Below are 14,756 nucleotides of genomic sequence, written 5' to 3' on the forward strand. Positions count from 1 at the left end.
TAAGGGCAGCAACATCCACGTTGTATCTTGCTAGCTCTCTGCCCACGAGGGCGATGCGTCTCTCAGGTCTTTTTGATCCAGATGTGTCCATCAAAGTGCGCACATTCCAGGCGCCAACAGTGAGTGGTATCACTTTGGTCTTTTTCATTGTATTTGTTTTTCTTTTTGTTTTTCGACCACAAGTATGGGATCCCGCCAGCTGCAGTAGGGTGGCCAGGATGTTTTGTAGCAGACAATGTTTAGGGTACCTTTTCTAACCCTTTCCTCACTACGCAGGTGAGCAGTGTGATCCTGAATAGGGCTGCTCAGTCACTCAGGGTGCTGCCGGACTTCACTGCTGCTTCGGTCCAGTGAGGGAACGACCAATATCCTGAGCCGCCTGCGTGCAGGTTTGCGGCTACAGCTTCCAGCATATCCGTGCCTGCTGCTTCGTCGCTCACCCATCGCCACAGGACTTGGATAATGACGATGGTAAAAACGTGCCATGACTTGCGCAGAGAACTTGGATTTAAGTGAGGGTGATTTGCGCAGCATTCAACTTCACTCTCTCGACCAGCCGCATCTGTACCCAGTGGCAAGACGTAGTCAAGACGACTGGAGATGGTCCTGGTTGCAGTGGAAGGTCCAAAGACCCGTTTTGGTGGAATTTCCTCCACCAGGGATTCCACACGCCCAGGCTCAGACAAGCTGAGTTTTCCGGGTTAGTTAACCGCCGCCCGGGGTTCGGCGTTGGCAGCTGCTGACTGTACCGACTCACCAAGGATGTTGAGCCTGGTGTGCGCCTACGGTAGCAGCTAGAGGGCCGGGCCAGATGGAACAAGCCTGAGGCACAACTAGCTGATCAGACACTGTCCTTGTGTAATGCGAGCAAGGACAGGGTGGGCGCTGCCTCCGCACCACTCACGCGGGCCGGAGTTTTAGGGGAGGTGGAGCCTGGTCGTCGGGGTGAGTGGGGGCGGAGTCAGGGTCACATGAGGAGGAGGAGGAGTCATGGTCACGTGAGGAGGAGGATATAGGGTGAGAACCAGAACGGGATCGGGAGTCGAGAGAGAGTGAAGATAGGAGAAGCCACGCGGGGTGCTGGCGGAGGAGTGGCACGAATTGCCACGTGGTCGGAGTCACGGCACCGTCGGCCAGCGGTGTACGTGGAGCAGCGGAGTGGCTGCAGAGTGTGCGGAAGCACACGGAGCAGCAGAGTGGCTGCAGAGTGTGCGGGGCACACGGAGCAGCGGAGTGGCTGCAGAGTGTGCGGAGTTAAACGGAGCAGCGGGGTGGCTGCAGAGTGTGCGGGGCACACGGGCAGCGGTGTGGCTGCAGAAAGAGCAGAGGACTCGAACGGCGTGCGGAGGGCACGCGATGGAAGAGGTGCGGGTCCGACCGGGGACATCGCGGGGTGCGAGACAAGAACCCAATAAAGGACAGATGGAGACCAACATCGCCTAAGAGTCCTTTATTACACTTGTACCAGTTTAAAGGGTAAAAACCTACTACTATATTTTGCCACTGGTAAAGGAGATGTCTCATAGTGTAAATCTACTACGCTTTTATTATATTTTGGGATAACCAAAGATATATTTTATTATCTATATATAGCAATTACATGTACATGTCGTTTATGTACTTATCTTCCCTTCGACTAATATAATCTCACCAAGAATAGACGTTGCCATAGGAAGGTGAGAAAAGAATAATGGGCTTTGGTAAACTTTTCATCACTTTGCAGTCAACTGTTCTTAAAAAAACACTTCAACACGGATACGAGTAGAAATAGCTAGCAATACGGAATTTGTAATTATACTCAAAATACTTGCAAATGTTCTACACTTCATGGCAAACTTAAATTACATAATTATCAACATTTTCCCTTCTACTACTAATGATTGACAATAATTTTGACATAGATTGTATCACGCAAATAAACTTTTATGAAACTAAAAAATTTGAAAGTAACTAATTATGCATACACACATTAAAGGAGCGCCCTACGGTTTTATGTTTAGTTACAAATGTCGAAAAATATTCTGATCAGCTGGTGACGGCTGAAAAAATATATTCTTCACTTTTCAGTGCACTTTAAAATAAAACTGTTGTTTTTAAAAAAACTTTTTTTAAGGACTTTATTTGTTTTTAGAAAGTTTCAGTAGACCGAATAAACCTTCGAATTGCGTCAAACTTTGGAGGCGGCGACAGGGTCAGTTGAAGACACTGATAAAAATAGATTTGCCGATTCAAATGTTGAATTTGGACTGTTTCATGAGCACCCCGGTGCATATTTGTTCTGCTGCTTCCACGCCGCAATGGTACCGCCCAATACGCCCATATGGAGAGGTTTGCAGAGATCGGGCAACTGTTGGCAGCCCTGGCTCCTCCGCGCCCGTCTCTGGCTCCTCCTCGGAGTCGCCCCCCCACTCTCGTGGTGGCTATGAGATGTTAACGACCTCGCCTAGTTTGCAGGAGGTCGTGGGTTCGATCCCGACCCTGACGCCTGCTACTGTGTATTTGGAGTTTGCGTGTCTCTCCCCGTGGTCGCGTCCACAGTTAGAATCAACATCACACGTTTAGAGAGTATTTTCCTGCTGCTATAAATTTCCACATTATGATGATGATGATGATAAGGCACCACTTCGATGAGCTGTCATTTGTGGTGGTCAGGTCACTACTGAAAAAGTAGGACATCAGTGGGCCTTACCTGGTAAAATAAAATATATTCACTACTAGAATGAGCCAAGAATGTCTGTGTGTCCCGCGCGTGACGTCACTCCATGTCGGCCAGCCCCCCTCATTAATAATCATGAACAGGTGACGTCCTCCACATGGACTCCCACCCCCCTCATTAATAATCATGAGCAGGTGACGTCACTCCACATCGAACAGCCCCACACATTAATAATCATGATGAAGTAACGTCCTCCAAATGGACACCCCCCCCCCCCCCCCATTAATAATAATTAGCGGGTGACGTCACTCCACATGGGGGGGAGGGGCGAGGCGCCTCCTCCCCCCTCCTCAGCGTCAACTTACAACCCTCACTATAAAGTCAGAACACTCACGTCACGCGATCTCCGTCAAGCTGTTGAGACATCAGAGTAAAAAGGACGTCATGATGAACAAGGGATTACAACTTTACATGAAATAGGTCTGTGTCACTAATTGCACACACATTAATACAGTGAATATATCACGTCGCTCTCTGCTTTTCGCTTGCAAGTTTTAGATTTACCGCAATGCGCCCGTCCTTGGACGGGCAAAGGCCGAGTTGTTAAATAGTTTACTAGTCTGTCCATCTGAACCGGTTTTCAGTAAGTACTGAACGGTACAGCACGGTAGTAGTGATAATACACACAATAATACTACACACAATAATACACACAATGATACACAATAATACACACAATAGTAATCTAAATAATACACAATAATACACACAATAATACTACTCAATAATACACACAACAATACACACTAATAACAATAATACACACAATAATACACGCAACAATACAAACAATAATACACAACTCTAGACACAATAATGCACACTAATACACAAGAAGACACAATAATACACACAATAATACTACACAATAATGCACAATAATACACACTAATACTACACAATAATACACACAATAATACTACACAAAATACACGCACTAATTACAATAATGCACACAATAATACTACACAATAATGCACACAATAATACACAATAATACACAATATACAGACAAAAATACACAATAACAAACACAAGAATAACAACACAATAATACACAATAATAATACGCACAATAATAATACACTCAATAATACACGCACTAATACACACAATGATACACAATAATACACAATAATATACAATAATACACAGTAATACACGCAATAATACACACAATAATAACACTAATACACAATAATACACAATAATAATCACACAATAATACACAATACCAATACGCACAATAATAATGCACACAATAATACGCACAATAATACACACAATAATACACGCAATAATACACGCACTTATAACAATACACAATAATAATACACACAATAATACACAATAAAACACAGAATAATAACAATAACACACACGTAATACACGCAATAATACACGCAATATTATCAATAATACACAATAATACACACAATCATAACAATAGACACTACTATACACAATAATACACACAATAACACACAGTACACACAATAATACACACACTACTACACAATTATACACATAATACCACACACAATATTCTACAATACACACATTAATACACGCACTAATACACACAATGATACACAATAATACACACAATAATACACACAATATGCAATAATACACAATAATACACACAAAAATAACAATAAATCACAATCATAATAATACACACAATAATAATACACACAATAATACACACAATAATATACAATAATATACACAATAATACACATTAATAAACACAAGAATAACGACACAATAATACACAATAATAATACGCACAATAATAATACACACAATAATACACGCACTAATACACACAATGATACACAATAATACACACAAAATACACACAATAATACACAATAATATACAATAATACACAGTAATACACCCAATAATACACACAATAACAATTATACACACAAATAATACACACACTAATAATACACAATAATAATCACACAATAATACACAATACCAATACGCACAATAATAATGCACACAATAATACGAAATAATAACAATAATACGAAATAATAACAATACACGCAATAATTCACGCAATAATACACAATAATACACACAATCATAACAATACACACTACTATACACAATAATACACACACTTATACACAATACACACAATTATACACACACTACTATACAATAATACACATAATACCACACACAATCTTCCACAATACACACAATAATACACGCACTAATACACACAATGATACACAATAATACACACAATAATATACAATAATATACTCAACAATACACAATAATAAACACAAGAATAACAACACAATAATACACAATAATAAACAAAAGCATAACAACACAATAATACACAATAATAATGCGCACAATAATAATACACACAATAATACATGCACTAATACACGCAATGATACACAATAATACACACAAAATACACGCAATAATATACAATAATACACTTTAATACACACACAAATAACAATTCACAATAATAATACACACAATAATATACAATAATACACACAAATAACAATAATTCACAATAATACACACAATCATAACAAGAATACACAATAATACACACAATAATAACAATCATTCACAAGAATAATACACACAATAATACACACAATCATAACAAGAATACACAATAATACACACAATAATATATAATACACAATAATAATCTACAATAATAATGCACAATAATAACAATAAGACAAAGATCCCTCTATAGCCTTAACAGACTGTTCGGGCAAGTGCTGTTAGCGAGCACTTATGAAGACCGGCACGGCACACGAGGTGAGTGGCCAGCACCACGCCCGGCCGCCTTTTCTCCCCAGTGACGATGTTTACACACCGCACCAGGTACTAATTTTAGGCTGAGTCGACCTTGGGGAGGCCCAGGCCAGGTTCAGATAATCGCCGGGTTAGAAGCGCAGCGAAGTACTAACCGCTTCCCACAATAATACACCATAATAACAACAAAATAATAACACAATAATAACAACACAAGAATAACAACACAAGAATAACAACAGCAATACACAATAACAACAACATAATAATACAATAATAATAACAACACAATAACAACAGCACAATAATAACAACACAATAATAACAACACAATAATATACAACACAATAATAACAACAACAAGAGAACACTGTGCAAGCGATCAAACTCAAAGATGGTGACTCAATGCGCGCAATTGCGAAGGGCGCCGTTGCAACGAAGCTGATAATGACCATATCGTGGATCTCCACATCGCGATACGATATTGCGTGACGTCACGGCCGAGACCACCCCCACCACCTTGGGTCTCACCCTCACGCGGTGCCGTCAATCAACCGAGGCAGCCTTCCCGTTGGCTGCCTGCCTCGCGCCACCAGTCGGAGGGGGGGCGGGGCCCGCGGAGGGGGCGGGGCTGGACGCTTGAGAGTAAAAGTCGCTCGCGCCGGAGATTCCGGGAGACACGCGGGGTGACACGGGGAGAGAGACACGGGGAGACACACGGGGAGAGAGAGACACGGGGAGACAGGGTAGCGAATACACGGGGAGCAGAGACACTGGGACACAGGGAGACACGGGGACGCAGGGAAACACGGGGACAGAGACACGGGGACAGAGAGAGACGGAGACCTGAGGCCACGCGTCGCCCCTGCCAAGGTGAGTTCCCTCGCTTGTGAGGAAGAACACGCGCCCTGCCGAAACGTCGCAGTCACCCACACACACAGTCACCCACACTCACAGTCACCCACACTCACAGTCACCCACACACTCACAGTCACCCACACACTCACAGTCACCCACACACACAGTCATTCACACACAGTCACCCACACTCACAGTCACCCACACAATCACAGTCACCCACACAATCACAGTCACCCACACACTCACAGTCACCCACACACTCACAGTCACCCACACACAGTGACCCACACACAGTGACCCACACACTCACAGTTACCCACACACACAGTCACCCACACATACAGTCACCCACACACTCAGTCACCCACACACTCAGTCACCCACACACTCACAGTCACCCACACACTCACAGTCACCCACACACACAGTCACCCACACTCACAGTCACACACACTCACAGTCACCCACACTCACAGTCACCAACACACTCACAGTCACCCACACACTCACAGTCACCCACACACTCACAGTCACCCACACACAGTCACCCACACACTCACAGTCACCCACACACACACAGTCACCCACACTCACAGTCACACACACACACAGTCACCGACACTCACAGTCACACACACACACAGTCACCCACACACTCACAGTCACCCACACTCACAGTCACCCACACTCACAGTTACACACACACAGTCACCCACACTCACAGTCACCCACACTCACAGTCACCCACACACTCACAGTCACCCACACTCACAGTCACCCACACTCACAGTCACCCACACACTCACAGTCACCCACACACTCACAGTCACCCACACACACACAGTCACCCACACTCACAGTCACACACACACACAGTCACCCACACTCACAGTCACCCACACTCACAGTTACACACACACAGTGACCCACACACTCACAGTTACCCACACACACAGTCACCCACACACTCACAGTCACCCACACCCACACTCACAGTCACCCACACACTCACAGTCACCCACACACTCACAGTGACCCACACACAGTCACCCACACACTCACAGTCACCCACACACTCACAGTCACCCACACACACACAGTCACCCACACTCAGTCACACACACACACAGTCGCCCACACTCACAGTCACACACACACACAGTCGCCCACACTCACAGTCACACACACACACAGTCACCCACACACTCACAGTCACCCACACTCACAGTTACACACACACAGTGACCCACACACTCACAGTTACCCACACACACAGTCACCCACACACTCACAGTCACCCACACTCACAGTCACCCACACACTCACAGTCACCCACACACTCACAGTCACCCACACACTCACAGTCACCCACACACACAGTCATTCACACACAGTCACCCACACTCACAGTCACCCACACTCACAGTCACCCACACTCACAGTCACCCACACTCTCAGTCACCCACACACTCACAGTGACCCACACACAGTGACCCACACACTCACAGTTACCCACACACATAGTCACCCACACACACACAGTCACCCACACTCACAGTCACCCACACTCACAGTCACCCACACTCACAGTCACCCACACACAGTCACCCACACTCACAGTAACCCACATACATAGTCACCCACACACACACAGTCACCCACACTCACAGTCACCCACACTCACAGTCACCCACACACTCACAGTCACCCACACACTCACAGTCACCCACACTCACAGTCACCCACACACACAGTCACCCACACTCACAGTCACTCACAGTCACCAACACACTCACAGTCACCCACACACAGTCACCCACACTCACAGTCACCCACACTCACAGTCACAGTCACCCACACTCACAGTCACCCACACACTCACAGTCACCCACACACACAGTCACACACACACAGTCACACCACACACACACAGTCACCCACACACAGTGACCCACACACTCACAGTTACCCACACACACAGTCACCCACACTCACCCACACTCACAGTCACCCACACACAGTCACCCACACACTCACAGTCACCCACACTCACACACCCACAAAGATAAAGACAAAGGTCCCCCGTATAGCCTTAACAGACTGTAGGGGCAAGTGCTGTTAGCGAGCACCTATGAAGGCCAGAACGGTACACGAGGGGTTTGGGTGGCCAGCACCACGCCCGACCGCCTTTGTATCCCCAGTGGCGATGTTTACACACCGCACCAGGTACTCATTTAAGGCTGAGTCGACCTAGGGGAGGCCCAGGACCGGTTCAGATAATCGTCACTGGTGTTAGCCGTGAGCGGGAATCGAACCCGGGTCGCCAGGTTCATAGCGCAGCGCGCTAACTGCTACACTACCGCTCACCCACACTCACAGTCACACACACACACAGTCACCCACACACTCACAGTCACCCACACTCACAGTCACCCACACACACACAGTCACCCACACACTCACAGTCACCCACACTCACAGTCACCCACACACACACAGTCACCCACAACAACAACAACCGCCATTTGCCACTAAGTGGCGGTGACGTCACCACGACGCTTGTGCCAGGCCATGTGCACCTTGAGGCCACGTGAAGTGTCGAACGCCCGCTGGCAGGAGGTCACGGGGCAGACCCAGGTGCCATGGGACGACTGACCGAGATGACCGAGATGACTGGCTGATGCACCACCTGTGCCCCCTACTGTGCCAACTTGCTGTGCTTTAGCCACCCGGCGCTCCGCTCGTTGTTGTGAGCGTCGCTCATCCGCCCTCCATTGTTGGAGGGCGACTGCCTCCAACTGCCCAGTAGCGTCTTTCACGAGCCTCCTCCACAGAGGCCGATCTTGACATCGCTGGTACCAGTCATTGGCAAGTCCACTCAGCTCCACGCCCTCCTGTACCACATCACTCCATCTTTTCTCTAGCCCGTGCCGTGCCCATTTAGCCCCCTCGATCCGGCCAAACAAAAGCTTTTCAGGCATGCGGTGGCTGGGCATGCGGGCTACATGACCAGGCCAATGCAGCCTTGCCTCTCGGGCAGCTCACCGATGGGACTTTGTCCACATCTTTCAAGGATTTGAGAGCTCCTCACACAATCCAGCCTGGTGAAACCCAGGATAGATTGTAGGCAGACCAGTCTAAATGTTTATAACCAGCGAAAATGTTCCATTAGGGGGATCCACATTCTGCAAGCGTAGAGAAGGGAGGGAATGACTGTGGCCGAGAATACCTGAAGCTTTGTGTGGAGCGATAGACCAGGTAGCTTCCACACAGCGTTACGCAACCGATGAAAACATAATGCCACTCGACTGATTTGGAGTGAGACCTCTGCTGTTAAACCGAGCCGGTCATGAGCACACTGCCAAGGTTTGGGAAACTCTCCACTCTCTCCACAACTGCCCTATTACCAATTGGGAGCTGTGGGGGTGGAGTGTCCGATGGTACAAAATACCCAGACAGTTACCCACACACTCGCAGTCACCCACACACTCAACCACCCACCCACTCACCCCCCACTCACCCACACACACATGCCCCCCACTCACCCCCCACACACCGACCCACTCGCCCATACAATCACCTCCCCCCCCTCACCACACACCCACCCACTCACACCGTCAGACACTCACCCACACAGGCACACACACACCCATCCATTCACTCACACACCCACTCACCCAGTCACCCCCCACTCACACACTCACCCACACACCCATCCATTCACCCCCCACACCCACCCATTCACACACCCACTCGCCCACAGTCACACACTCGCCCACTCACCCCCCACACATCTACCCACTCACCCCGTGATGTGTCCGCCCCTGCCGTGTCCCCATGTCTATCAGGATGCTGGAGTCCCTGTCGGGCCTGCCCCTGCCCCTTGACCCGATGACCTTGACCCTGTCCCTGCCGCTGCTACTCTTTGCGTACTACTGGCTCTTCCAGCCGTCGGCATTCCTCTACCTGCACGACTGGTGGGTGACCCCTTGCGCCCTCACCCCACACTCACGCCACACTCACCCCACACTCACCCCAGACTCACCCCACACTCACCATACACTCACCCCACACTCACCACACACTCACCCCACACTCACCCTATCATCATCCCACACTCACCCTATCATCATCCTGGCCTCACCCCACACTCACCCCACACTCACCCCACACTCACCCCACACTCACCCCACACTCACCCCACACTCACCCTGTCATCATCCTGCCCTCACTCCACACCCCACCCTCGTCTTTTTGACACCCTGACCCCACCCTGACCCCACTGACCCTACCCCGAGCCCCGTGCCCGCGATGTGACCCCTCCCCACCCCCCCTGTTGGGGTGGTGCCGAGTGCCCCCTGCAGGCCGCACAGGGACGGCTGCCACTGGGGGGGGGTCCTCTTAAGCCACAGCGTCCCCGCGTGTCTGCACCACTCACCATGACGGTGTCTCCGTGTGCCCCCCACCCCCTCCGTGTCCATTTGTGTCCCCCCCATGCCCCCCGCCCCGTGTTCCCCTTTCCCTGTCAGGTACTGGCGAACCCAGCTGGGCTTCCAGATACGCGAGTGCCGCTGTGGGGCCTTCACGTTTTGCTACTCGGAGCTGGGCCGGCGTGCCGGCGGCGGTGCCGGCAGTGGCGATGGTGGTGGTGGTGCCACCGTAACACGGCCCAGCCTCCTTTTCCTGCACGCGTTCTCCGCCAACAAGGACATGTGGCTGCCCCTGCTGCGGGTGAGGGTGCGGGGCCGGTTGGTGGGGGTGCGGGGGTGGTGGCTCGGGGTTGTGACTTGGGGCAGTGGCTCAGGGTGGTAATGCAGGGGTAGTGGCTCGTGGTGGTAGTGTGGGGTGGTGGTAATGCTCGGTGGTGGCTTGGGGTGGTGGCTCAGGGTGGTAGTGCCGAGGCGGGGTGGTGCGGGGTGGCACAAGGTGGTGGCGCAGTGATGACGCTTGTGCCTCACAGCAGTAAGTTCTGTAGAGTGTGTGCGTGAATGAGTGTCGAGTTTGTGGTGCTTGTTGACCACGGTGGATAAGATAGCAAAGTGTCTGGCAGCAACAGTTGGAGGAGGAATCAGCACGTTAAGTTTACGGGAACAGTGACCGCGGGTAGCGGCGTTAGAAGAGTGACCATGTAGTGTGACTGACCACTGCATGGTTGGGGGGGGGGGTGTGTCTTTGTCTCCGCAGTTCCTGCCACGTGACCGCCACGTGGTGTGTGTGGACATGCCGGGGTCACGAAGGGACGACGCGCGCACACGGTGATGACTACTCCCTGCAGGGGCAAGTCATCCGCGTCAAGCAGGTGGGGTGTGTGGGGGGTGTGCGCGCGTGGTGGTGCACGCTGCGCTACGGACCCGGCAACCCGAGTTTGATTCCCAATAACGGCCAATAACAGTGACGAATATTTGAAACGGGAAGACAAAGTTCGGACCGGGCGTGGTGCTGGCCCCCCCACCCTCTCGTGTGTCGCGCCGGCCTTCATGGGCGCCGCTCGCTGACGGCACTTGCCACTACAGTCTGTTAAGAGGCTTCTCGGGGGACCTTTGTAGCGTGCGTGACGATCGCGAGCTCTCTAACCCACGCTGCCCTGCACAGTTTGTGGCTGCGGTGGGGGCTGGACGCGGCTCCGTTCCATCTCCTGGGCACGTCATGGGTGGCGGCGTCGCCGGTGTCTACGCAGCCACCCACCCCCGGGGATGTCCACACACTCACTCTCATTTGTCCCGCCGGTGGTGGTGCATGTGCCACACGCAGCACAACACTCATGATGCGACACGCAGCACAACACTTATGGTGCGACACGCAGCCTCGCTCACTCACAGCGCCGCACTGACGGGCGCCACGCTCATCGTGGCGGGTGACGTGCCCATGGAACCAGCGTGACGGTGAACATGTCGGCACCACGCCGCGGTCCCCCCCGCCCCCCCCAGGTCTGGATGCGCCGACGGAGAGCCGCTTCGTGGGGGAGCTGCGGGCGGCCGAGGCCTGCGGGGCGATTTCACCGGAGTCTCCCTGATCCCGCGCTCGCCTGCGCAGGTGGCACGCATGCTGCAGCTGGTGACGTACAGCTTCAAGCTGCCGCAGCAGGTGCGAAGTGCAGACGCGCCCGTAGGCTCACATGGACCCCTGCAGACTCGCACAGAGACCCATAGACGCACACAGAGACCCATAGACGCACACAGAGACCCATAGACTCACACAGAGACCCATAGACTCACACAGAGACCCATAGACTCACACAGAGACCCATAGACTCACACAAAAACCCACAAACTCACACAGAGACCCATAGACTCACCACACAGAAACGTCCATGCCATCGCCAGGCATTATCTCGCCACGTGGCTTGGGGCATGACATAGTGGACAACCACAACTAGTCCACCCCCATGTGAGCGAACATTGCGTGCGTTTTCTGGCGAGCATTAATGGTGTGAGCGTGGGCGAGCGTTGCGGCTCGAGCGTGGGTGAGTGTTGCAGGTGAGCGTGGGCGAGCATTGCGGTGAGAGCATGGTGTGAGCGTTAATGGGTGGCGTGGGTGGTTGCCCCTCCTCTGCGCGTGGTCGTTGCTACAGATCCTGCAGGCCATGGTGGACGTGCGGCGTGACCACAACGATTTCTACCTCCAGCGTGAGTGGCGCGCATCCACCACCTTCACCGCCATCACCGCCATCACCGCCATCACCACCATCAACACGATCACCACTGCAACCACCAACACCACCACGACCATAACCATCTCCACTACCACCACCACCATCATCATCACCACCACCACCATCATCACACCACCACCACCACCATCATCACCACCATCATCATCACCACCACCACCATCACCACCACCATCATCACCACGACCATTTCCACTACCACTACCACCATCACCACTACCATGACAATCTCCACTACCGCCACCACCACCATGACCATCTCCACTATCCACCATCATCATTACCACCACCATCTCCACTACCACCATCATCATCACCAAGATCACCACTACCACCACAACCATCTTCACTACTAGCACAACCACCATCGCCACCGCCATCACCAGGGTTAGGGGGTTAGGGTGGGGAGTTGGGTGGAGTGGGGATTTGCAACACGTGGTGGTGGTGGCGGTGGTGGTTGTGTTGTACGAACCCGGCGAACCGAGATCCATTCCCACTCACGGTCAACACCAGTGGTGATTATCTGAACTGGTGCTGGGCTTTCCCAGGTCGACTCAGCCTCAAGTGAGGGTTTGGCTCTTCTTCTGAACAAAAGAATGGAAGGGGCGTGGGAGCGTGGCGGTGAGGTGTGGGAAGCTTTCCCATCAACCGGAGGTGAGGAGTGGTGGTCGTGGTTACTTATGCCCCCACCGAAGACGAACATCCGTAGAGGGATGCAGGCAAGGCCGATGAGTCAAATGCCTTCTATGACCTGTCACAGGTGCTGGCTAAAGTGGCCCCTCGGGATAGAGTCATCTTGTTGGGTGACCTCAATGCCCGAGTTGGTCATGATGCTGGCACCTGGTCTGGAGTGATTGGAAGGCATGGGCCAGATCAGATCAATAACAACGGTAGGAGACTTTTGTGCAGCCCATATATGACGGGTCCAAACAAGAACATATGCTGGACTATATAGTGACGGAACAGCGGGCCCATGTCCTTGACACCAGGACCTACCGTGGAGCTGATCTGCCCACTGACCATCGACTTGTTATCTGTAAGATGCGTCTGCCATTCTTCCACTCTGGTGGTGGATATACACCCAAGACCCTATTCAAACCCACAGTGGCCTGGTCTCAGCTAGCTGATTAAAGTTGCAAGCAAGAATTTCATCATTGCTTGCAGCTGGGGTTGGCATCGTCCCTACTCCTCCTGATGCCAAGGGGAAATGGGCGAGGTTTAGAACTGTGGCTCATGCAGCTGCAATGGCTGCTTTGGGTACACGGTCCAAACTTCCCCAGAGGCCCTGACTGACAGCATCCCATGTCAGAGAATGAGGAGGCTTACCGCAGCCTTCGCTCGGAGGTTCGGAGAGCCGTGAGGCACTGCAAGGATAGGTGGTGGTCACAGGTTGCTGAGGAAATGGAATCTGCCTCAGTGGCCCGTGATCACAAATCACTCTTTGACTCCATTAAAAAGTAACCTGCAGCGCCACACCCATTACCATCATAGGGAAAGAACAGTGATCCAATCTCTGACCCCCAGAAACAGGTTTGCAGGTTTGCTGAGCATTTCTGTGAGGTCTTGGGGAAAGGGAAATCCCTAAGCCTGGAAAAACATCATGAGAGTGGGGATGACCCTGCTGATGATGCAGTGCCTCAAATATTGGAAGAAGTCCACCCCCTTCGATTTAAAGCTTTCGTGACTGCA

At 50.8% G+C, this 14,756-nt stretch overlaps 1 pseudogene across 1 annotated transcript in view; it reads left to right on the plus strand.

The window, feature by feature from the left end:
• The first annotated feature begins 6,167 nt into the window (after positions 1-6,167).
• LOC144945668 (monoacylglycerol lipase abhd6-A-like) overlaps positions 6,168-14,756 on the plus strand; it is a 9,712-nt pseudogene continuing 1,123 nt past the window's right edge. The window contains exons 1-7 of the transcript XR_013639705.1: positions 6,168-6,409; positions 10,246-10,374; positions 10,927-11,128; positions 11,582-11,696; positions 11,990-12,123; positions 12,325-12,481; positions 12,969-13,277. The product of XR_013639705.1 is annotated as a monoacylglycerol lipase abhd6-A-like (transcript). The remainder of the gene's footprint in view (positions 6,410-10,245; positions 10,375-10,926; positions 11,129-11,581; positions 11,697-11,989; positions 12,124-12,324; positions 12,482-12,968; positions 13,278-14,756) is intronic.

Source organism: Lampetra fluviatilis, chromosome 38 (genome assembly GCF_964198595.1).
Source record: "Lampetra fluviatilis chromosome 38, kcLamFluv1.1, whole genome shotgun sequence".
Taxonomy (NCBI): domain Eukaryota; kingdom Metazoa; phylum Chordata; class Hyperoartia; order Petromyzontiformes; family Petromyzontidae; genus Lampetra; species Lampetra fluviatilis.